General features: G+C 38.4%; 1 protein-coding gene and 1 pseudogene across 1 annotated transcript in view; one reads left to right on the top strand and one right to left on the bottom strand.

The window, feature by feature from the left end:
- The window catches only part of NEGR1 (neuronal growth regulator 1), a 919,240-nt gene that overhangs the window by 726,656 nt on the left and 167,581 nt on the right, over window positions 1-25,003 (top strand). The gene's annotated exons all lie outside the window — the stretch shown is intronic.
- Window positions 11,712-25,003, bottom strand: part of LOC126006142 (Golgi associated RAB2B interactor protein 3-like) — a 116,852-nt pseudogene continuing 103,560 nt past the window's right edge.

Genomic DNA, 25,003 nt, shown 5'->3' with positions numbered 1-25,003 from the left:
ATCCATCTTAAAAGACTATCAGCTACAAAGATGGTTAATTGCTTAATTTTTTTATCATTTTATGTCAGCTAGATTTTTCTCCCAGTATTGCTGTAGTTTGTTGTTGGTTGCAACCCTGGCATATATGTCTTAATTTGTAATGTTTTAAAGCTGAAAGGGTCTTATTAAAAATGACCTTTGAAAATTTAATGTCCAAACAAATGTCTAGAAGCCAAAGGAAATAATTATTTTATCAACATTCTATTTTAACATTAAAATTTAATTGAACCAAAGTGCTTTGAGACCCTTCACCAGAAGAATAGAATATTCCAAAAACTTACTTATCATTTATTAATATTAAAATGCTGGGAAACTTATGAAGAATGATCACAAAACTTTTAAAATATGTGAATAGCTTTTAAGATAGTTGAGAGCATTTCTATATCTTAGAATTAGGAAAAATTGTAGGTTGCTAAACGTGAAACAATGACCTAAACATAAATAATTGGGGAGTTAAAAAGATAATACAGGGTTTTATGTGCTTGTCTTATAAATGGTTGACAATAACTTGATTTTAGCACTGCAGATCATTCCCTAGAGCACTGAGAGGAATATCCCCTGACTATAGAACTAAGAATAATTCTTGTTTTATGCTGTGTGTGGTCTCAAAACATACAAATAAACAAATATGGCAACAATAAACTTATTTCTGTCTCATGTGGATATTTTTAATTCATAGAGTTGGGCTTAAATAGGATTATAATATCACGGGCATGGCTTCCTTAAATGATTTTATTCTACCTTGGAATATCCATGTTACTTTATGATTCAAGAAGATTCCTCTAGTTTAAAGCATATTTACTCAGACCATAGAAAGGCAAAAGATGGAAGTCAAAGTTTACCCTTTTGTGGTAAGTACTTTCTGTAAAAAACATTATTGAGTTTTCTATTTTTATGTTTTATATTTTCATTCATTGATAATACACATTAATTTTATAGATATAAATTATATATTGAGAAATACATATAACTTAATTTATACATGCATAATAAAATGATGATCATGTTCAAATTAATTTACATAATGTCTCATATAGTTGCATTTTTGTGTGTATTCTAAAAAGAAGCTACCTAAACTACTCTTTTGGCAAATTTCTAGTATTTAGTTTTCAGTTTTCTTAGCTATAAGTTTTATTGTTCATGCAATATATTGATTCCTAGACTAGTTCATATTATATAAGTGGAACTTCACAAACCTTTTTTATCAACCTTTCCTATCTTCCCTCCTTACTCCTGCCCCTGATAACTGTTGTTCTATTTTCTGCTTTCACACTTTAAAAAGTTTGGCATACAAATGACATCATGCTGTGTGGGGTTTCGTTCTGATATATGTCACTTCAAATAGTGTTCTTTTTAGAAACAATTTAATTCTGTACTAAAAAATGGTTACTGATTTTTATTAAAGAAAAAGTGTACAACTGTACATTGAGACAACTTGTACAGATACTCATTATTTGTCTCTTTGTTACCCAAATATCCAGGCATGTCTTTCTTCCCACAGATAGAATACACCCATTCCCATGAAAGGAAGAAAACTATAGTGCTTCCTCCAATAAATACAGGATCTAACCTAAATCCAGGAACTATGACTGATAGGAGTCTTCTCTCTCAGCCTGAATTTTCTCAGTGTGGTTTGGTAACCTTGTAATTAAAAAAAAAATTTTTTTTTTGCCACACAAGCCAAATGATGATACAATATATAAAAGGCAAGCATAATAGTACTTCCATCTGAAGGAAGGAAACCTATGTCAGTTATGTATCAATAACATTTAACAGTTTCTGAGCCAAAGAGATAAGACTAATTTTTTGTTGTTGTTGTTAGTATAGCTAATTTCTTAGGCTAGCTAATTTCTGCTTTGGAAAGAATTCTGACAGTCATTTTCCTTTGTCATTTGTGACACTCATTTTTTCACTCTTAGAGATTCTTTTTTAGACTCTAGGTCCTATGAACACTTCTAAAAAAGCTTTAAAAGATGAACAATGTATATGAGCCCCTATCTGTAAGAGTTAACAGCTATACTGGAGCCTGAGAGATATAGCACAGCAATAGAGCATTTGCCTTGCATGAAGCTAATCCCAGACCAAACTCCGGTTCGTTTGCTAGCATCCCATGTGGTCCCCGAGCCTGCCAAAAGTGATTTCTGAGCGCAGAGCCAGGAGTAATCCCTGAGTGCCACTGAGTGTGACCCAGGGGTGGGGGTAGTTAACAGCTACAGTGGGCTTGTGGTTTTCTTTAACAATGCATTTTTCTCAAAAAGATAGTAGATTTCCAATCCAGTTGCTCTTGTTTGTAATCAACCTTATGGGGAAATCTTTAGGTACATAGGGTTTTGAAGATCATGGCTTACTAATGTCTTTGTTCTAATGTCTGTACTAAAGTCTTTTTTGCTTACTAATGTCTTTGTTCACTTGCATTCAATTAGAAAATACATTAAGAGACATGAAATGACATGGTTAGAAATCTTGGGACTTGGGGCCGGGCGGTGGCGCTGGAGGTAAGGTGCCTGCCTTACCTGCGCTAGCCTAGGAGACGGACCGCGGTTCTATCCCCCGGCGTCCCATATGGTCCCCCAAGCCAGGAGCGACTTCTGAGCGCATAGCCAGGAGTAACCCCTGAGTGTTACCGGGTGTGGCCCAAAAACCAAAAAAAAAAAAAAAAAAAGAAATCTTGGGACTTGCCATACCCTCAAAATTTACAGACTTTCCATGATGGAAAAGTAGTATTTTTTACATTGATGCTGATGTTTTATAACTATTTTTTACAGTTCTTATTGAAAACAAAACTAATAGATTTTACTTTTTTCACATTATTGTAAGCTATTTATCACCAGACTCTATGGCAAGTTAGATTCTAGGCTGCGATCACTTCCTCGTTAGCAATGACGTATCCCTTCTCATCTTTCATCTATAAGCAAGTATAATAAATAGTACAATTTATTGGCACAATCCAGGCAACATTCACTGATCTTCCAAATTTCATTTCTTCACTCTTCCTTAAAAATAATAACAATAAAAGTATAAAGTTTCTTTTTATTTCCACAACCTAAAATTAAAGTCTATGAGACACACACTACCAAAACATATGAAAAACCAATCTATTATCTGAGAAGATTTTAGTATATCACGCTATTAATTTTACAGCATTAAATTAATGTATTTGAAATATAATGATTATCTAGTAATTATCTACTTTCTGGTCCAAAAATGAAGCCATTTAACATTTACATAAAAATTAAAATTATTTTACATGAAAAATTATTCAGCTAAAACAAAAAATACTTGAAATCTAATGAATCAATCATTCCCTTTGCACTGAGACTGCATAAAACATCAAATCAGAATTGACATATTGTCTAAGCAGCATAGAATCATAATAAGAGAAAATAAGTAAATCAAATATGTAATGTCATGGCTTTTTCCATGGCAAGTTTACCAATGGAACTATATGGTAATAAAATTTATTTTCAAGGGGCTGGAGTGATAGCGCAGTAGTAGGGCGTTTGTCTTGCACGTGGCTGACCCAGGACGGACCTGGGTTCAATCACAGGTGTCCCATATGGTCCCCCAAGCCAGGAGCGATTTCTAAGCAGATGGCCAGGAGTAACCCCTGAGCATCACCGGGTGTGGCCAAAAAAACAAAAATAAAATTATTATCAAGTATAACTCAGTGAAATATACATCATATTTCTATCTATATCCCCAATCCAACCCAATTTATTTAATTGACTTGCCTTTTTCTATGCATGTGCTGATCTTTGCTAAATCTATTCTAGATCTTTGCTCTCTATCTCTAAAAATTAGCATATTCTTTGTTTAGATGTGTTAATAGCTAAACAAATATTCAATCATATTTCTGTCAAGTTTTTTTGCTATAAAATCTTTTTTGACTTTAAAAGATAATTTACAATATTTCTGTTCTGATCTATTGCTTTCATGATTTAAATCTCACAGGGCAAGCTAATTTCCCTTCATTTCAATATTGCATTGTGGTGGGACATAACCCATTCAAAAGACAATTTGATCAAAGGCCAAATAATTATCTCATTGCTTATTTTTTCATCTGAGTATTTGGATATTCTATAAAAATTAAAATACATAGTCAAATAACAGTATATGAGTTTTTGTTCTTGAAATACTTTTCTGACACTCACAATGAAAGTCATGTACATGAATTAACCTCAACTATTTAAATTACACAAAGCATTCCATTATAATCCCATTAATTCATGTGAATAATTTAATAAATACCAATGCATAAAAGATATTTTTATAAACTACCTAATATTATACAAGGCTGATTCTATCTTACATATACCTACATATATGCATGCAAATATGTACCATTTACATACTAAAACTATATATAACTGACCCATATGTGGCATGTTGAATGGAAATGTTTGTTACTTTTGCCTTTATTTTTTAAAATATAAATTACAATATTTTAAGCCATGTATAGTATAGTTGACATAGTTGATCATATTACATTTGTTTCCAGATAAGAGGGAACAGTTGTTAAAAATAAAATAAATATAAATATAAACAAGAATATAGGGAAGGAGCCGGAGAAATAGCATGGAGATAAGGTGTTTGCCTTGCATGCAGAAGGATGGTGATTAAAATCCCAGCACCCCATATAGCCCCCAAGCCTGCTAGGAGCGATTTCTGAGTGTGGAGCCAGGAGTAACCCCTGAGAGCTGCAGGATGTGACCCCCCCCAAAAAAAAAGAAGAAAGAAGAAAAAAGAGTACAGAGACAAACAAATATGAAAAATTATATCTGCAAAGAGGTCATTAAGTCATTGTCAAAAGTTTAATAATCTCTTATTGCTAATGGACTAGTCAGTTACTACATTTATTTCTGAACATTAAGTGACTTTAGATACACATTGGTGCCTAAACTGGTATGGGGATGACAGTACTAAACAAAAATAGATCTGTCCAGATATTCCAAGCACTATTGTTGATACTGAAGCTTTTGTGGAATGTGCTTTTGGCTGACAGATATTCCAAAAACATGAGAAAGTGAGGCAGGGGTTGGGAGCAGGTGGGTGCCCAACTCACTCCAAAAACTTACTGGTGAGGACTTTTTACCTTGCATGCAGCAAACCTGGGTTTGATTCCTGGCGTCCTAAATGATCCCCTGAACCTGCCAGGCGTGAGTTCTGAGCACAGATTCAGGAGTAACACCTGATTGCCACATGGTATAGCACAAAACAAAACTAAATAAACAAATTCTGGAGATATAACCCAAATACTAGCATGGCTAGACTTTTGGTCATAATAGGAAAGCCGTAAAGGAGTGGTGCATAAGGACCATTGGGAGAGCAGTGATTGTGGGTGAGATAGATACAGCAATTATGGCTTTAGTAGGATAGGGACTCGTCTCTACCTCTCTTGAGATCATTAGGTTTTAACTGCATGCTTGGTGTATCATAGTTTTTTATGACTTAGTTTACATCTCTTTCAAAAATAGAGTGAGTCTATCGGAGCTAACCAAATGCAGGCATGGCAACAATGTTTGTGAACATGGTTTTGGCCTCCAGTGCTTCTGCTTTTTAAATCAGATATCCTGTCTTACAGAAACAGAATTCTCCCATGCATATGTCTATCCTTTGATTTCTTTTTTAATTATGGCCTCTGTGCTCATACACACATTGTTTCTATGAAGACATTGACAGTCAGATCTCAATTAAGTTAGTCATACATTTTTTAATAATGTATATATAAAACTAAAAATATTTATATGCTTAACAGGCAAAAATAAGTAGAAGACTAGATAAAATAAAAGTTGTAAATTTCCATGGCAGAAAATAATGTTTTCTTTTAGAGATGATCACAAAAATTTAATATGCTGAAAGTAAAATCACAGATTGATTGAGTCATGTCAAAGACATATAAAATTTGTTCACTATTAGGTCTGAGAGTTTTTTAAATGGCAATTTCATTTAACCCTTAGAATTTTGGTTGGGGAAGTTGAGACTCAGTAGTTATTATTATATAGTCTTGAGATTTAGGGACAAAAATCTATACTGGAATTCAGGTCACATAACTAAATAGAAAGACTGCCTTAAGAAAAGAATTAATTATATTCTCAAAATGCATCTGCTTTTTTAGCTATAACATACATATAATTACATTTAGAAATCCCATTTTAAGATCAGAAGCATTTATATACATAGTTCTTGTACTTTTATTTTTAGACTCAAATAATTTAATTTGTGTGTATTTGTGATAATGTGCATGTGTATATATCTTATTTATGTCAATTATAATTAAGTTTTAATGCATGAAAAAACTATCTTAAGAGCAGCATCTTAAGCAAATTTATGCTTTTAGTTTTGTGTGTATAATTGAAAGACTAGAAATAAGTCTATCATTACAGTATTGCAGTGTTAAAACCTACTCAGGCAATCTATCAATTCTACCTTCTTTAGCATGTTCTTGATACTTATTTTACATAAGGTAGCACAAAGTACTTGAACTTTACAACTAAGTTTATAATAAGAAGGAGGCTCGAGAGATAGTTGAAATGCTGGAAAAACATTTTTTCATTATATTGGAGGCCCTTGCCCAATCTCTAACACTACAATCCAAATGAGCACCACCAGATAAGGACATGTCCCAATTTCCCAAAGAAAAAGAAAAGATGGAATAGGTGATCTGCTATATTTTGGGAAACTTTCTAAAAACTTTACCCAGTGACTTGTACTGTTTTTGAAAAATTAAATTGGGGTGGAGAAGGATTTGTGAGTACACTCAGCATTGTTTAGCACTAAACAGCTCTGTACTTAAGAATTATTTCTGGTGGTGCTCTGGAGACTAGGCAGGATAGGGGGGTTGAACCAGAGTCATCTCCATTCAAGTCAAAGTCCCTTTTCACTATACTATCACTCCAGCCCAACTTGTACTTATTTCTATGAGATGTTTCACATGACAACCTCTTTTAATGAATTAAAAAATTAGTATTCCTATGGCAGGCATGACAGCACAGTGGTAGGGCATTTGCCTTACCTTGCATGGCTGACCCAGGATGGACCTGGGTTCAATTCCTGGCTTCCCATATGGTCTCCCAAGCCAGGAGTGATTTCTGAGTGCATAGCCAGGAGCAATCCCTGAAAGTCACCTGGTGTGACCCCCCCAAATTAGTATTTCTTTGTTTCTTGGTTGATCCACTTCTATAGCTTACAATCAACTTTTTAATTATAAAATATATATGAATAGAACCAAGAACAACTTACTTCTTTTTTTGATTTAGGTATTTTCTTGATTAATGACTTTAAGCAACTCAGTACATAACTGTGAAATTTATTATCCCCATTTATTAAATGGATTGTAATTAATAAATATAAACAGTTTTGAAAATTCTAGTAAACTAGTGCTTTCCAATCATCTATGCAAATGTGTTTTTTATCCAAAATTTGGTCAGAAAAGCAAATAGCAAAAAAAATGTAGTCTTTCTGCCAAAGAGATAATCAATGTGTTAAGTGCATATCCTGCACATAGGACACCTGATTTGATCCCTGTCATAGCATTGTCCTTGAGTATTTACATGAGTGATCCTAGAATACAGAGCAAGAATTCAAAGTAAAAATTAGTATTAGACCCCTAAATGATTTTTTCTCAAGTAATTATTATGCCTTTTCCTTGAGGAGATAGTGAGATGAAGGCCTGACACACAGAGAAAGTTAAAACAGATTATATATATAATATAATATATTAATCTATATACTACATATCACAAATCTGAATGGCATTGGTTAGTGAACAGATAAGTGGAAGAGCCTTAACTAAATCATTCAGCATTTCAAATTGCTTTCAAAAAGACATGAAGATTAATAACTCAATTATCAATCTCTTCTCCATCTATCCAATAACTCTATCAGCCATATAAACATAATATGATTGTGTATTACTTTTTTTTTTTGATTTTTGGTTTTTGGGCCACACCCAGTGACGCTCAGGCGTTATTCCTGGCTATGTGCTGAGAAATCACTCCTGGCTCAGTGGACCATATCAGATGCCAGGGGATTGAACCCAGGTCCATCTTGGGCAACCGCGTGCAAGGCAAATGCCCTACCACTGTGAATAGCTCCAGCCCTTGTGTATCACTTTAATAGAAGCGAGTTATTTATCTACAGATAAAATTCTCTTTACATTGTTCTGAGTTGACTGAACTAAATAATTTGCTTCTCTTTTATTTGTTATAAATCTATTTAGCTCAACAAACTTCCAATTTTACTCTCAAAGTACTGGCATTCTTAACAAACAGCATTTATATCCATATTTAATCTACAATACTCCTAAATCAAAAGTAGTATTACCATGAGACTTCACACCTATGAAGTGGAAATCCCCAGATAAACAAGTGACCTCTGCAAAACAATTACGCTAGTACAAGAATTAGGACTCTCGAGTTTTAGCCAAAGCCCCCTTGGGAGTGCTTCTTTGCAGTTTTCTCGGGAACTGAAAATTGCTTTTCAGATGATATTAGCAAACCAATCTAAATGACCATCCATTTCAAGGGTTCATTGATCGCTCCTTCAGAGGTCCTTTTGAAAATATAGCAAATGCAGAAGGTGCCATGACTGTTCATTTATTAGTGTCTAATACAATGATATGTGCAGTCAAGCATTTATTAACTAATGAGTTTTCTATAGCAATGACTCAATCTCAAATAAGTTCATACATGTATGCAATTTCAAAATAAACACATAAAAATATAATAATAACATATACATGTATTCAGGTATTAAAGCTTCTAGACCCAAGCATAAATATTTGACCCTTTTTCAGAAATTAGCACCTAAGAAAATCGGACCAGAGCGGTGGAGCAAGCTGTAAGGTGTCTGCCTTGGGCGCGCTAGCCTAGGAAGGACCACAGTTAGATCCCCTGGTGTCCCATATGGTCCCCCAAGCGAGGAGCGATTTCTTAGCACATATCCAGGAGTAACCCCTGAGCGTCACTAGGTATGACCAAAAAACCAAAGGGGGGAAAAAAGATTTAACAGAGGTATGAAATGCCAGGCAATTAGTAACACTGAAGGCTTTGTTAATCCGAAAAGGTAGTTAGTCTGCTGGATAGTGTTGTTGGCCATGATTATCTCCTGTTTAGAATACCAAAAACAAAACAAAAAAAAATTTAGAAGCTTTGACTCATTTCAAATAAGCCCCTTAAAACAGCAATGATGACTAAGTGATCTTGTTCTGCAGTGTTTTACATTTGATATCTGTTCTTTTTCTTCTTCAGAAGGAGCAATTAGAATTTTCCAGAATTTCAAGTTGCTCCCTGTCTTCATTTAGTTTTCTATATGTCATAAACCTAATGGGCACTGTTAGTTTTCATTAAGGAATAGAGGTCAGCAAAGTCACAAATTCTTAGCTTGTTAGTTATACATGCTAATGAACAAGTTGCAACAGAATTAAATAAAACTGGTTTTTAAATTATAAATAATATAAGAAAAAACATCTCCATAACTAATTTGGAAAAATATCACTCTGTAGTATGACCTAAACATGACATGAATCTGCAGTTTAACAATAATCTGCCAGTTATTGTATGATAATTAGCTGTGATGAAGGCAAGACAAAAGTTTGCGCCTATTTTGTACCTCTTGAAAATTTTATATTTCAGAAAGTGTACTTGAAAATTTCACTTTTGTGTATATTATTTCCTAATTAATATTTAAACTTGGGTTCAATACCTGGCAAGAGTAATTCCTAAGTGCAGAGCCAGGAGTTAGTACTAATCACAGCTGAATGTGGCCACAAAACAAAATAAAAAATCCCAAACTGTACAATTTTTTTCAAGGGGAGGACACAAGGTGGCACTTAGGGGGTTATCCCCAGAATAGTGCTCTTGGAGTCATTCCCAGCAGTTCTGGGCATGTGGGGGCATGTAATACCAGGGATCATACCCAAGAGTCCTGCAACCAGAGCTTATAAATCACCCTACCCTACCCCCCACTCTCTGAGTCACCTCCCCATACTTTTTATTTTCTTTATTTTTATAATTTTAATTATTTTGGACTACTCAGGGGTTACTCCTGACTCTGCACTCAGATATCACTCCAAGAGATGCTCAAAGTCCTGTATGGAGCCTGGAGATAGAACCCAGGTTAGCCGTGTGTGAAGTAAGTGCCTGACTCACTGTACTATTACTCTGGCCTCTCTTTTTCCTTTATAAACTTGTTTGGTTGGTTGAGATCACAATCAGCTGTGCTCTGATATTCCTTCTGGCTCTGTGCTAAGGGATCACTCCAAGCTGTGCAAGGGATGCTGAGGATAGAACCCAGGTCAACCATGCGCAAAGCAAATGCCCTTCCCACTGTCCTCTAGCTCTGGTCCTTTCTTACCCTCCTAATGCTTTTCTGAAGCTAGGGACTGGACTGAAAGACCTCAAAGAGGAGAGGGGAAAGGTCAAGGATAAATGGAGAACCAGAGCAATAGTCCAGTGGGTAAGACATTTGCCTGCATGCACTGACCCAGATTCAATCCCAGTACCCCTGACAGTCCCTAGCCTGCCAAGAGTGAGCCCTGAGTGCAGAGCTAGGATAATCCCTGAGCACCACCAGCTGTAGCCCAAAAGCCCCTAAAGAAAAAAAAAAGTGGGGATGGGAGATGAAGGGGAGACATGCGATGTAGTCTGTAGTCTTTGGGGGGATGGCTCTGGCCCCCTTTTTTGGGAAACCAGAAAGAAAGGCTCTGTTTAACTGGGATTCTGGCTGCAGTCAAGCTCCTGGCCCAGGAGACCTACTGACTAGCACAAAAGGTGCCTCTCACATACATAGAGGTGGAGGTTTCATTTATTAAAGACAGTTTCACTGCTCCACTGAAAACTGGGTCTCTAATGGCAGCTCTGCCCCTAGGTTCAGGTCTAAATGGTCTTGGTTTCGATAACGATGGGCTCCCTGGTCTCAGAGGTCACGATGTCAGATGTCAGAGATTTCCACCTGGTCCTAGTCCTCGGCAGACTGCTCCACTGTCGTCTCCATGCGCTGCTCCACTGTATTGGTCACGATGTCCGAGGAAAGCAGTGTCTTTGAGCTGGGCACGGTTCTGAAGTTCTTGAAAAAAGAGCTGATCTTGCTGGGCTTCTTGCTCAGCGTACCTGAGCTGGTGGTGGTGGATCGACTGTTAACCGGCCTTCTGCGAGGATACAGATGGCTCGGCTGGGCTTCTCCGGCTGCTTTTCTTCGAGCTCCCCTGGCCCTTCTGGCTGTGGCCCTTCCCTTTCTTCTTGCCTTCTTTCCAGCTGCCCCCACCTGAGACAGCACTGGGAGGATATGTGCTTGGGCTTGTCAGAGCTGTGCTGTCGGTGGCCTTCTTGGGACCGGCTGCCCTCGGGACCTGCTCTTTCTGGAAGGAACTCTTGTCCTTCTTCCTTTTCCCTTTTCTCCCATGCGTTCCTTGGAGCTGCGCTTGTGGGGCCTCTGACTCCCATCCAGCTCGCTCATGGGCACCAGGGGGCCCGCAGCTGGGCCAGCTTCCTTCTCGAGGACTTGATCTGTTTTGGCTCCCACCTTAGGCTTGTTTCTCGAGCTCCTGCCCTGAGTGAACTTGCTGGTTCTGCCTGCCATGGCCACAGTGGTGGTATTCTCGGTGGACAGGGCAATGGCCCCAGAGATGGGATAAGTGCTGCTCAGATTCTCGGAGGCTGGGGAGGACATGCCAGTCATGGCTGTGGTGTTTCTGGTTTGGCCTTGCCACTGATGGTCATGGCCACAGCTCCCCATGTTGGCCGCCCATTGCGAAAGCCAGACTCCCAACTAAGGTGGTCTCTGAGGTGGGGGTAGGGGTGGGGGTGGGCGTGGTGGGCAGTTTTGCCCTCGGAAGTGGTGGGGTGGGATGCCCTCGCCCCCTGCATAAGCAGAGAGGTGATGCCGGCGAATGTCCTGGGCTTTGTTATATCTGAGCGCGTTACCATTCCCCTTCGCCTTTGAAGCTCCGAAACCTGGAAAAGTGGTGGCACAGGGGTGCTGAGGCACAGGGGGGCATGGTGGGGGCGAGGCTAAGGGGACAGGTGGATCTGATCATTGCCCCTTCCCCTCTTGACTGACCCCTGAAACATTTGGGATCAGAAGAACTTTGGAGAGGGTCTAGGTCTGCTCTGCACCCCATCCAACAGGCCCTGAGGGCTCTTTGTTTTGTTTTGGTGTTTGGGCCACACCCAGCAGTGTTAGGGCTTGCTCCTGGTTCTGGACTTAGGAATCACTCCTAGCGGGCTAAGAAGACAATATGGAATATCAGGGATGGAATCTGGGTTGACTGCATGCAAGTGCCCTACATGCTTTCCTATCTCTGACTCTAACCCTCTATTCTACATACACGGCCTGATGCCAGAAAAGCAACAAGAAACTTCTGATACAACCATGTTTGCATTTTATACAAGTGTGCTTATTAGATCTGTGTGTGCGTCTATGCACATCTAGCAGTGCTCATGGCCTTTGCTGAGCAGTGCTTTAGAGGCTCAGGAGTGACCCCTGAGACCATCAGGGGCATTGTCATCTTTTCAGCCCAGATTTCTCAAAGGCTGGATTCTGATATATAGGTGATGAAGGCAGGTGGGCAGGAACTGCCAACACAGCAGGAGAAACTTCAAGTTGCATGCATTCCAATGAAAGCCAAAGGAAAGAAGACATTTTTACCCCCATAGCCACTGTCCCCATGGAGAAGACAACACTGGTGACAGTGGTCTGGTGTTGGAGACTGGGAGACCAGTCAGAGGGTCTAGATCTGCCATCCATCATGTTTGCATCAGCTTCTATTTTGTTTTTGTTTGTTTGCTTTTGTTCATGGGTCACCCCAAGTGGAGCTCTACTCCTGGCTCTGCACTCAGGAATCATGACTGGCACTGGCTCAGAGGTCCATATGTGTTTCCAGGGATTGAATCTGGCTTGAACACTTGTAAGAAACACCCTGCCTGCTGTACTATTTTTCCAATCCCTCTGCATTAATGTCTCCCTTCTTGCCTTTCTGTGAACCCCCATCTATACTTGGTCCCTTATTTTCATACAGTTGCCTCAATATAAATGCAATTTTTATCTGTAGACACCCCTGGAATATATTGGGGGCCCAAAGGAGGGTCCAAAGATATAGGGCATGACTCCTGATTAAGAAATTCTGGACTTGAAAGCCAAAAGCAGGAACAAACTGATATAACAGTGAGTAGGCCACTTGCCTTGCACACTGCCAACCCAGATCCCATACCCAGTATCCCATATGGTACCTGAGCCTGGTACCAGGAGTAATTCCTGTGCGCAGAGCCAGGAGTAGACCTTTAGCATTACCTGGTGTGACCAAAAACAATCAACTAAAAAATAATCAAGAGCCAAATGCGTATCTAGGGCAGAGGAGAGTGGAAGTACAGATAAGGCACTTGCCTTAAATGCAGTCAACCTGGGGTTGGTTCCCAGCACTCCAGAGAGTTCCCTAAGGCCTACCAGGAGTGATCCCTGCGTGTAGAGCCAGGAGGTATCCCTGATAACCACTGGGTGTGGCCACCAGTTCTCCCTTCCAAATAAAAATAAGAGAACTAAATGCCGGGAACATTGTGTGAGCAGCACTGGAAATTCCCCCCACTGTGTGCCATGGGGTGACCCCCTGAGCCTGAGTCATTTTAGAGGGCACATGGCCCCTTGTGTTTCCTGGAGCCACTCACCATGGTCTTGTTCGAGGTGGTCACAACACCAGGTTGGAGAGTAAGGGTGCTGTTGCAACTTTCCATCGAGGGTCTGAGCAGGTAGACAAGCTTCTCCCAATAACTGAAGAGGTCCTCATGCACATCCGAGGATGGGCAGAGCTGCAGATAGAATGTGTGGCCTAGTGGCCAGTTTGAGACACAACTGCTGCTTCTGGCGGTCATGGACTGAGATCTTGACAAACTGCAGGGGCAAGGAAGCGGGTTGAGTTCCAGGGCCTTGGTGGGTTTGCGGCCTCTCCCCTTGGTGGACCGGGTATGGACTTGGACTTGGTGCTCATCGCTTGCCTTGACAGGCCGGGCCAGCAGCATGACATCAGGGAGCGGCAGGATGGGGCTGGTGGAGGCAATGCCCATGGTCACCAAACGCACCCGGTTGTGCACTTCCATCACTTCCCCCTTCTTGGTGATCTGGATGATGTCGCTCTCAAACATAGGTGCATACTTGAAGATGTCATACTCCCCGCCTTTGTATAGTTGCCGCTGGAGATCCCCCATGGAGGTGTTGAAAAACACTCGTAGACCGGTAGCTTTGGGCCGTGTAATAAGGGTAACAGAGATTCACGGCTGCTCATGGTTTTGCTCCACCGGCCACTGATTGAGTCCTGAGAGGGAGGGAGCAGAGGAAGTGTCCATCCCCCTGTGGGCTCTGTCTTAGACTCCCCAGGCTTCACCCTTTGTCCTGCATGGCCCTTTGTGACCTGTCACAGTGCCACCCCTCCCCCCACTACCTCCCACCCCAAACCAACCACCGCCTCACCCTCAGCCTCCAGAAGCCCGTGGATTTGTCAGTAAAGGTCAGAGCGACTCCTTTCCCAATCTCATGGCAAAGAGGATTGGTGATGGAAGAGATTCAAAGGGAGCTTCAGTGATGTGTGTACGCTGGTCAAGAAGAAGATAGATAACACAGATGGAAAGCAAGTCATGCTAAAAAAGATTAAAAGTCTTGGCGAACAGTTCTTTTTTTTTTTTTTTTTTTTTTTGGTTTTTGGGGCCACACCCATTTGACGCTCAGGAGTTACTCCTGCTGATGTATAAGGCTTACTTCTACTCTATGCTCAGGTGTCATTAACTAGCAGTGCTTGGAAGACCATATTTAATGCTGGGTATCTAATAAATATTAATAGTAGAAAAGGCAAGTGCATCAAGCCTATAGTATCTCCCCACTCTCTATTATATAGTTTCAAAAGTTTTATTGTTACTTTTGGTTTTGCAATGTTTTATCATGATGATGTTTGGCTTGGATCATGACAAAATCTATTTAGTCAATCACATAGAAATCTAGTTTTTCATGAATTCATGACATCAATTCAAACTATTTTTAACAATAAATGCATTTGTGTTTAAGGTGAGAATAGTCCTGTATTGATTGAATAATGCAAAGGCATGTTTTCAAGATATGCTTTTTTTTAAGCTATTCAATACATGTGACTCCTCTATCTTAAATTCACAAAACAGATAAGGCTCAAATATGTTTATAACTAAGAAGGAAATAACAAGATGCTATTATTAACTAAGACATATCCCACTATTACATACAATTTTTCCATTGTATTTTAACTTATTCTACATATTAATTAGTTGTTTAAAATAAGGTTCCAGAGCTCAGAGTAATAAATAGTACAGCAGGTAGAGCTCTTGCATTGCATACAGCTGACTTGGATTTGATCCCCAGTATCTCATATGTTTGATCCCTGAGCACCCAGCTGTGATCTCCCCCCCAACCTCCCCCCAAATAATTTAAAATAAGATCACAATAAAAATATTTAGCTAACACATTGATTTGACAAAGAAAAAGATGACATAGAATCCTATCTACATCAATAAATTATCAACCTCTTTTTTTTTTTTTTTGGTGGGAAGGGACTTATTTGGGCTACACACTACAATACTCAGAACTTACTTCTGATTCTGTGCTCAGGGATTACTCCTATTAGGGTTCTGGGGAACATAAGAAGTGCCAGAGATTAAACTCAGGTCAGCTGTGTACAAGGCAAGCACCTGCTGCTGTATATCTCCCTGTTGGTTATATCTATCACAATGTAAACAAGCAACTACCACAAAATAAAATGGAACAACCAGGAAAGCTTTGGAGGGAGCCATAAGCTTCACTCAAAACACTTTTTAAACTCTCTAGCCTTCATAGTTTAGTTAAAACTTATAATTAGCTCAGTTAGTTTTCCTTAGGGACTGTTATGATTTGTTCTATAAAATATAATTATGCTTTCATGTATTAAAACAAAAAAGTGGCTATAATTATGTAGTGATATTCCAGAACTTCTCTCATAAACCAACTGATAACTATCCAGTATAAACAAAGTTTATAAGTGCTATTGGGGACCAGTTTTACTTCATAACATAAAATAATTTGACCAGCACAAATATGCATTTATAATTTAGTAATTATAGGACATAGGGCATAGGACTTCTTATTGTGTTTTGTATTGAAAGGTATATTTAAAAACTGAGTAATAACCATTGGTATCTTTCCCCTTACTTGTAAAGCCATATTGACTCAATAGATTGTTCAAGTTAATGTACCAAACCTAGTAGAATAAAGGTATATTCATTTATGTCTACCTCCCACAATAAGCTATAATTAAGACAGAAAGACAAATATACAATAAATGTGTTTGTGTCATTGGAGAAGTAATGTTAACTATGTGCTACTTGTCAAAGTTAATACCTTTAATAAAAATAAATCCAGGACCATAAGAATAACAAATTAGAAACATCTTCCTGTTGTAAAAGTCATAAAAATAACTAAAATTGTTCCTCTCAGACCCTTTACAGCATAGTTTCACCTTATAAAACTTCTTTTTATGTTAACAGATCATGTTTAAGACATAAAATAGTACAAATTATATGAGTTACTTAAAGTAATTCATCTGGTCCTCCAAAAAATTATCTTGAATAGAAACATTTTTAACTAACGTTTTTCCGGGAAACAGGCATTAAGCGACTGGCAATCAAAAGTTGGAAAAATCATATGTGCTGATATAAAAGGAAAAAATGGTTTGTAAAATATCTTACTTGTATACCATTTTCACTATTACCTGCAAAGAACTAATCATTAAAATGGAGCTGCCTGGGATAGAAGACAGGTTAGGACCAGGGCCCAGAGAGATAACACAGTGGTAGGGCAATTGCCTTGCAAACGGCCGACTTGGGACCAAGGGTGGTTTGAATCCTGGCATCCCATATGGTCCAGCAGGCCTGCTAGGAGGGATTTCGGAATACAGAGCCAGGAGTAACCCCTGAGCACCAATGGGTGTGACCCAGAAACAAAAGAAAAAGGAGGAGGAGGAGAGGAAGGAAGGAACAAAGGAAGGGGGGAGGGAAAGGAGGAAGGGGGAAGGGGAAAAGGGGAAGGAAGGGGGAAAGAAGGGGAAAGGAAGGGGGAAGGAAGGGGGAAGGGAGAAAAGAGGAAGGAAGAAAAGGGGAAGGAAGGGGGAGGAAGGGGGAAGAAGGGGAAAGAAGGGGGAAGGAAGGGGGAAGGGAAAGGGAAGGGAGGAGAAGGAAGAGAAGGAAAAGGAAGGGGAGGGAGGGAAGAAAAGGAAGGGGCGGGAGGGAAGGAAAAGAAAGGGGAGGGAGGGAAGGAAAAGGAAAGGGGAAGGAGGGAAGAAAAAGAAAAGGGGAGGGAGGAAAGGAAAAGGAAAGGGGAGGGAGGGAAGGAAAAGGAAAGGGGAGGGAGGGAAGGAAAAGGAAGGGGGAAGGAGGGAAAGAAAAGGAAAGGGGAGAGAGGGAAGGAAAAGGAAAGGGGAGAGAGGGAAGGAAAAGAAAAGGGGAGGAAGGGAAGGAAAAGGAAAGGGGAGGGAGGGAGGGAGGGAAGGAAAAGGAAGGGGAGGGAGGGAAGGAAAAGGAAGGGGAAGGAAGGAAAAGAAGGAAGGAAAAGGAAGGGAGCGTGGGAGGAAAAGGAAGGGAGGGTGGGAGGAAAAGGAAGTGAGGGAGGAAAAGGAAGGGAGAAAGGGAGGAAAAGGAAGGAAGGGAGGAAGGAAGAAAAGAAAGAGAAGAAAGAAAGAAAAGAAAAAGAAAGGAGAAAGAGTAAGAAAGAAAGAAAGAAGAAAGAAAAAATAAAGAAGGAAAGAAAGAAGAAAGAAAGAAAGAAGGAAGGAAGGAAGGAAGGAAGGAAGGAAGGAAGGAAGGAAGGAAGGAAGGAAGGAAGGAAGGAAGGAAGGAAGGAAGGAAGGAAGGAAGGAAGGAAGGAAGGAAGGAAGGAAGGAAGGAAGAAGAAGAAGAAAGAAAGAAAGAAAGAAGAAAGAAGAAAGAAGAAAGAAAGAAAGAAAGAAAGAAAGAAAAAAGAAAGAAAGAAGAAAGAAAGAAAGAAAGAAAGAAAGAAAGAAAGAAAGAAAGAAAGAAAGAAAAAGGAAGGAAGGTGAAGCATTCATGTATCTTAATTTCAAACTGCATTCATTATTTTTCTTTATATATCTTTTTGGGGAATTGAGGACTGAATACAGGCCTACTATATGTAAGATAAGTTCTCTACCAATGAATATTTATATATTCATATATTCATAACCATAGACTCCATATATTTTAATAGTAAGTACAAAGTATGTTTGTTCCCTTGAAATAATATAACTCTATAAAAATACACAGATATAAATACAGTGTATATATTATATATAAATATAATTAGTATAATTTGATTTTATGTACAACAGATACACAGATGTAACAGTATTAATATAGAGACATTTACATAAAATATATTACAGAATATATTCACAGTTTTTACATTGAATTTATATGTTTTATATTTACCATTCGAAAACCATTATCACAGGACACAATGCATAATAACTTCAATAAATACTTGATTTGATTAATAATAAACATGTTACCTATTTTTCTGAGTTTGTTTATTGGGAGTATGTGAGTGATTTCAAAGCTTTGATAGACCTTGAAGATGGCACTATTTCAGTCTTTCTTCTTTTTAAGACATAGCTTCTGTCTGAAATATCATTTCCTCCCTGTATCACCCTTGTCAACTCCTGGGTTCTCTAGTCTCATTTCACATCTACCTATTTATATGATGTATATGATTTTCACCTGTGAAAAATTATGGGCCAGCAAAGAAGGGACACTATGGCCCCTTGTTGAGAAACAGTCTGACAGAATTAAATACAGTAATTAATGGTGGTTTTAAAGATTTTCAAATATGTAACAAAAAGATTTTAAATTTTGCACGTGGTTTCTGAATTGCTCATTATATTATAATGTCTTAGGGTTCTCCCATGCAGCATATATATTGTGTCAGAAACCTCGAAGAGGCCCTATAGTCTGCCCACTTCATAAACAGCCTAATAAAATAATTCCCTTTAACAATAATCAAATCAATAATAACAGATAATAAGCAGTGTGTTTTTCCTTGATTCACAATGTGACTGAAAGAATGGGTAATGTATAAGTGCTATCATTATATGAATATATGAACTTCATATACAGATAAATGGCAGGAAGCAATTGTGATGATAAATCTAACATGAATAATAAACTGAATTTCTATAGATTTCCATTTACATTGAAATCAAGCAATTGTAGGAGAGTTGTCTAGTTTAGTAAATATTCTAAGTACCAAAAGCAGATACATATAATCATTGCTAGAAATGATAAAGAACTTCAAAATAATGCTTATGCTGAAAATATAAGTATATATCAAATGCTTATAAGTTCTTAAATTATTTTTATCTTTGGCTAGAAACATTATTATTAGGCTTCCCTCAAAACATTTTTAAAAACACCCAGCTGTGGCACTCAGAGTAAAATCTATTACAATACACCTTTGAAGTTGTACCAAATGATAAAATACTTAATAAATTTTACCTCAAGCGCATGGTTTTGTAACATTATAAAAATAGGAATGAAATGCAGGGGCACACAAAAAAAAGAATAATTGTGAATCACCATAATTTTTTTCTGAATAAAAATCAGACTTCTTTTTGTCCATATTACTCTCAACTTTTCCTCCAGTAATCAAAAATCTGTTTCTAGGTTCCTAAAATTTAATCTACAGCAGAAACAAATAAAAATTTGTTAAGAGATAGTGCATTGTCATAAAAAGCCCTTGGGATGAGGTAACGAGGGGTTGGTTCCATGATGGTATGCTTCAAGGATGAAGAAGCCCTGGATCTCTTAGGCCATGGGAATTCCCATTCTCCCCCAATGCTTACTGTACCTATGCAAAAATAAATAAGTAAGTAAGTAAGTAAGTAAATAAGTATTAAGTTAAGTAAGTAAGTAAGTAAGTAAGTAAGTAAGTAAGTAAGTAAGTAAGTAAGTAAGTAAGTAAGTAAGTAAGTAAGTAAGTAAGTGGAGGGAACACCAAACCCTGCCACTCCAGCACCCCTTCTTTTTCTTGTTTTGTTTTGATTTGTTAGCTTTTGGCTTTATTTTCCTTCTCTTCTTTCCTCCACTTTTCTCTTCCCTTTTCACTCCTGTGGTTATTATTTGGTGATATATTTTTTTTCTTATTAGCCGGGTGTATTTTTTTTCTTTTACTCTTTTTTTTTTTTTTTTGTTAGTTGCGGCCAATTTTTTTTTCTCTCCTTTTTTTTTCTTATCCTTTTTATCACAAACGACAACAGAATAGATAATCTACAACAAACTGTAAAGTGGAGACCAGTTGCACTAATATTCTGGGGGGAAGGGAGGGAGATATGAGATGCATACTGGCAACGGGGGTGGAGGGAGGACAGCACTGGGGGTGGGAGTGCCCTTCATTCATTGTCACTATGTACCATAAATAATTCTGTGAAAAAAAAAATAACTGTAGTAGAATGCCTGTCTCGAATACAGGCAGTGGATAGGAAGGGGGGGGGGAATGTTACACTGGTGAAGGGGGGTGTTCTGTTTGTTACTGTAACCCAACTATGATCATGTTATTTAAATAAAAAATATATTTTAAAAATTAATGAATTAATTTTACAAAATAAGATTAGAAACACTGATATTAAAAAGTTATAAATAAAAAAAGAAAAAAGATAGTACATTGATTAATATGCATTTAGATTTTTTTTTTTTTTTTTTTGGTTTTTGGGCCACACCCTGTGACGCTCAGGGGTTACTCCTGGCTATGCGCTCAGAAGTTGCTCCTGGCTTCTTGGGGGACCATATGGGACGCCGGGGGATCGAACCACGGTCCGTCCTAGGCTAGCGCAGGCAAGGCAGGCACCTTACCTCCAGCAGGTCTATAAGAGAGAGGATAAATATCCAACTTAAAAAGGGGTATCATGATACATTTTCAGAGGTCAGACGAGTCACATTTACGCATTCTTTCTCATATAATATCAAATATATAAGCTAAGACCACAATCTTACCAGATTGTCAGTATAGTGATGAGTGATTTATGGGTGGTGAATAAAAGTCAAGTATTTACATAGATAGTAGGACCAGATATATTATATAATAAATTAATTAGTCTCTTAGTTTGTTTCTGAGTCACCACAGACAGCGCTCAGGTGTTACTCCTTGCTTTATGCTCAGAAATCGCTCCTGGCAGGCTCGGGGGACCACATGGGGTGTCGGAATTTGAACCACCATTCTTCTGCATGCAAGGCAAATGCCCTACCTCCATGCTATCTCTCCAGCCCCAAATGAATCAGTCTTAAGAAATACAATGCAGAATTCTCTGCTACCTGAATATTGGACATTGAAGCAATTGAATGCATTAATAGTGGGTACTTTGAAATAAGGGCTCACTCACCTAAGATAAAAAGCAAATTCAGTTTGGTTGTTTATTCCTGGAAAATTATCTTTTATGTTATCTGCCAAAGGACTGATATTTTCTAACTCACTTTCTATCTATCCCTTTGGCATTCTTTGATATCTTCCTATGGATTAGTGCCATTGAATAAACAATTTTAGTAAAACTCTGTTTTCCCCCAATATGAACAAATCCTTTACAGTCTTGGCCTCCACTTGACCTCTCTATTTTCCACTCAGTGCCTTCTATATAAATTTCCTATTTATTTTCTTTAACAGATCTTACCGACTGACTAAACATTTGCATGCTGTGGCATAAGAGAAAGATGGCCTACATATATTTCTCAATTCTGAAAGTCCAGCAAAGAAAAAAAATTTAAATCAAAGATCTGTTTTTAAATTCAGATAAGCATGATCAAGGTAACTTTGAAAGGAGTTGAGGGGGGGAGATAGCAGTGAGTCGCAAGGGGTTAACTCTGGTTCTGTGCTCAAGTGACACTCCTAGTAGATTCTTGGGGGACTTTACACAGTGCTAAGGATCAAATTAGGGCCAGTGGCATTCAGAGTAATTGCCTTAAAGCATCAATTCCCTTGAATTTATATTGTAATTTACTTCACAGGGCATTTTCTTGTCAAGCATCTTTTGTCGCTTTTATACTTTTATTTTCTCCCTGATGATTAGTGATGTGGAGCATTTTTTCATGTGCCTTTTGGCCATTTGTATTTCTTCTTTGAGAAAGTGTTTATTTTTTTCTCCCTACTTTTTGATGGGGTTAGATGTTTTTTTTCTTGTTAAGTTTTGTCAGTACCTTGTATATCTCAGACATTAGCCCCTAATTTGATGGGTATTGGGTGAATAATTTCTTCCATTCTATGAGTGACCTTTGTATCCTAGTCATTATTTCCTTTGAAATGCAGAAGCTTCTCAGCTTAATATAGTCCCATTTGCTTCCACGTGTTCAGATAGTGTTTGGATAAGTTTCCTCCTTGAAAATGCCTGTAGTCTCAATGTCATGGAGTGTTTTACCTACGTGTTGTTCTATATACCTTATGGGTCCGGGTCTGATATCAAGGTCTTTAATTCATTTAGATTTCGCCTTTGTGCATGATGTTTTATAAAGGTCTGAGTTCACCTTTTTGCATGTGGCTGACCAGTTGATCCAGCACTACTTGTTGAAGAAGCTTTCCTTCCTCCATTTTGCTTTTCTGGACAGTTTATCAAATATTAATTGATTGTATGTCTGGGAAATCTTCTTATACTTTTATTTGAATGTGAATATCCATGTATTACAATAGTCTCATTATGAATTTTCCCCTTGAATTCCAATGACCAAATCACAATTGACTGTCTGCTTACGTTGTGAAGTGATTAAAATATGTCAACAATCAGTTAAAAATCTATCCTTCTTTCTTACTGTAGTTAAAATAGTGGTCCACTGTTTACATATTTAAGGAAATTAGTAAATGTGCCTTTAAAGGGTGATGATACCCCTTTCTAGAATGGCAATTAAACTCGGACACGCCCACCTGCAAATGACAACTCCCCACAAAGAATAAAAAGGATAATATAGGGGCCGGAGTGACAGCATGGAGATAAAGCTTTTGCCTGCCTGCGTGCAGAAGGAAGGTGGTTCAAATCCCGCATTCCATATGGTCCCCGGAGCCTTCCAGGAGCGATTTCTTAGCGTAGAGCCAGGAGTAACCCCTGGGAGCTGCCGGGTGTGACCCCTCCCCCCAAAAAAGGACAATATGGCAGTTGTGTGTGTGTGTGTGTGTGTGTGTGTGTGTGTGTGTGTGTGTGTGTGTGTCTGTGTGTCTGTGTCTGTGTGTCTGTGAAGATTTGAGCAGAGCTTTCTGGACGAAGTCCAGGACACTCGCAGCCCTGGGCCAGAAATAAAGCATATGCGAGATGCTGCCTGCTTAATCTCTCTCTCTCTCTCTCTCTCTCTCTCTCTCTCTCTCTCTCTCTCTCTCTCTCTCTCTCTCTCTCTCTTAGCTCTCTCTCTCTCTCTTAGCTCTCTCTCTCTGTCTGTCTCTCTCTCTCTCAGCTCTCTCTCTGTCTGTCTGTCTCTCTCTTAGCTCTCTCTCTGTCTGTCTGTCTCTCTCTCTCTTAGCTCTCTCTCTCTGTCTGTCTCTCTCCCCTCTCCTCCCCCACTCTCTCTCGCTCTCCCTCCCTATCATCCTCTCTTCCCCCTCTCCCCCTCCCCTCGCTTGGGCAGCTATCCTGGGATGCTACAGTCAAAATATTATTGTCCAGAGACAAAATCTAGTGTCTGAAGTAATAATGACTTTTAGCTTTGTAAGTTTGTAAAAGTCAAAAAATAAAATTAATCTATCGTGACTATGTAAATAATGTAAAATAACAGCCCATCCACAACATTTTTTTGACACACAGACTTGTCTATTGGCTTATACACTGTTATTGGTAGCTTAAGACAGCAAAGAAGTTAGAACAAAGTTCACCATATGATCCACATACCCAAGAATTCTTTCTTTATGACTCTTATAGACAAATTTTGTTGACCCCTCAATGAAACAGGGTCTGGAGATTAGGAGCACATGCTTATATATGTCTGACCTAAGTGGTATCTCAAAAACCACCTGGTCCCACAAAACACACACACACACACACACACACACACACAACACACACATCAGAATGGCCCTAATAATCCTCAGCCCTGATTGGCTCCACCATCACCAAATCATCAAGTACTAACATTGAACTGCCAAGTTGGTTATCATTTCTGGACTCAATAATACTGCCTGAGAACCATCCTCAAAAAAAAAAAAAAAAAAGAACAAATTTTCAAATTATACCAAAATTTGGATTTATATTTGTTAGTGATAACTACATTCAAATCCAAATTCATCTTTTAAACATTGTATCTGTAGATAGACTGTACAATTCATATAATTATTGCTCCAAGATTTAAGGAGAGAAGACATAAACAAAAACCACCACAGCATATTGTCAGAATTAGAATAATGGGATGGAACGATGTACAGTGGGGTAGGGAGAATAGGGAGGTTACTTATGTCTCATCGCCTCTTTCTGCCAACCCAGATTTTATCCCAACATCCTATCTGGTCTCTAGCACCCATTAGGAATGATCTCTAAACACAGGGCCAGGAGTAAGTCCTGAACATTGCTTGATATGGCCCAGGAACAACAATGGAAAATTGAGTAACATTAAATAAGTGGTTATAAGTTGATGAAATTTTAATACCAATAGCTGTTTTATTTGTGCCTCAGTTTATCTATACAATATCAAATATTTTCTTATTGTCATTATAAATTTTTAAGCTATGCCAGAAGCATTCATGGGTTACTTCTGTCTCTTTGCTCAGGAATTACTCCTGGCAGACTTGAATACTGAGGATAGAACTAGGGTTAGCCACATGCTAGGTAAATGCCTTACCTGCTGTGTTCATACATTTTTCCCCTAATGACAACAGAACATGTATTTTCACATACTTTGAAAAATTAAATAATTTTTCACTCAAATATGGTAAATAAACAAAAGTAATAATCAAGTTAAATAAAACAATAATAATA

This window comes from Suncus etruscus, chromosome 4 (assembly GCF_024139225.1).
Source record: "Suncus etruscus isolate mSunEtr1 chromosome 4, mSunEtr1.pri.cur, whole genome shotgun sequence".
Taxonomy (NCBI): domain Eukaryota; kingdom Metazoa; phylum Chordata; class Mammalia; order Eulipotyphla; family Soricidae; genus Suncus; species Suncus etruscus.
Note: the sequence above shows the minus strand (reverse complement) of the source record. Positions and strands in the feature narration are given on the sequence as shown.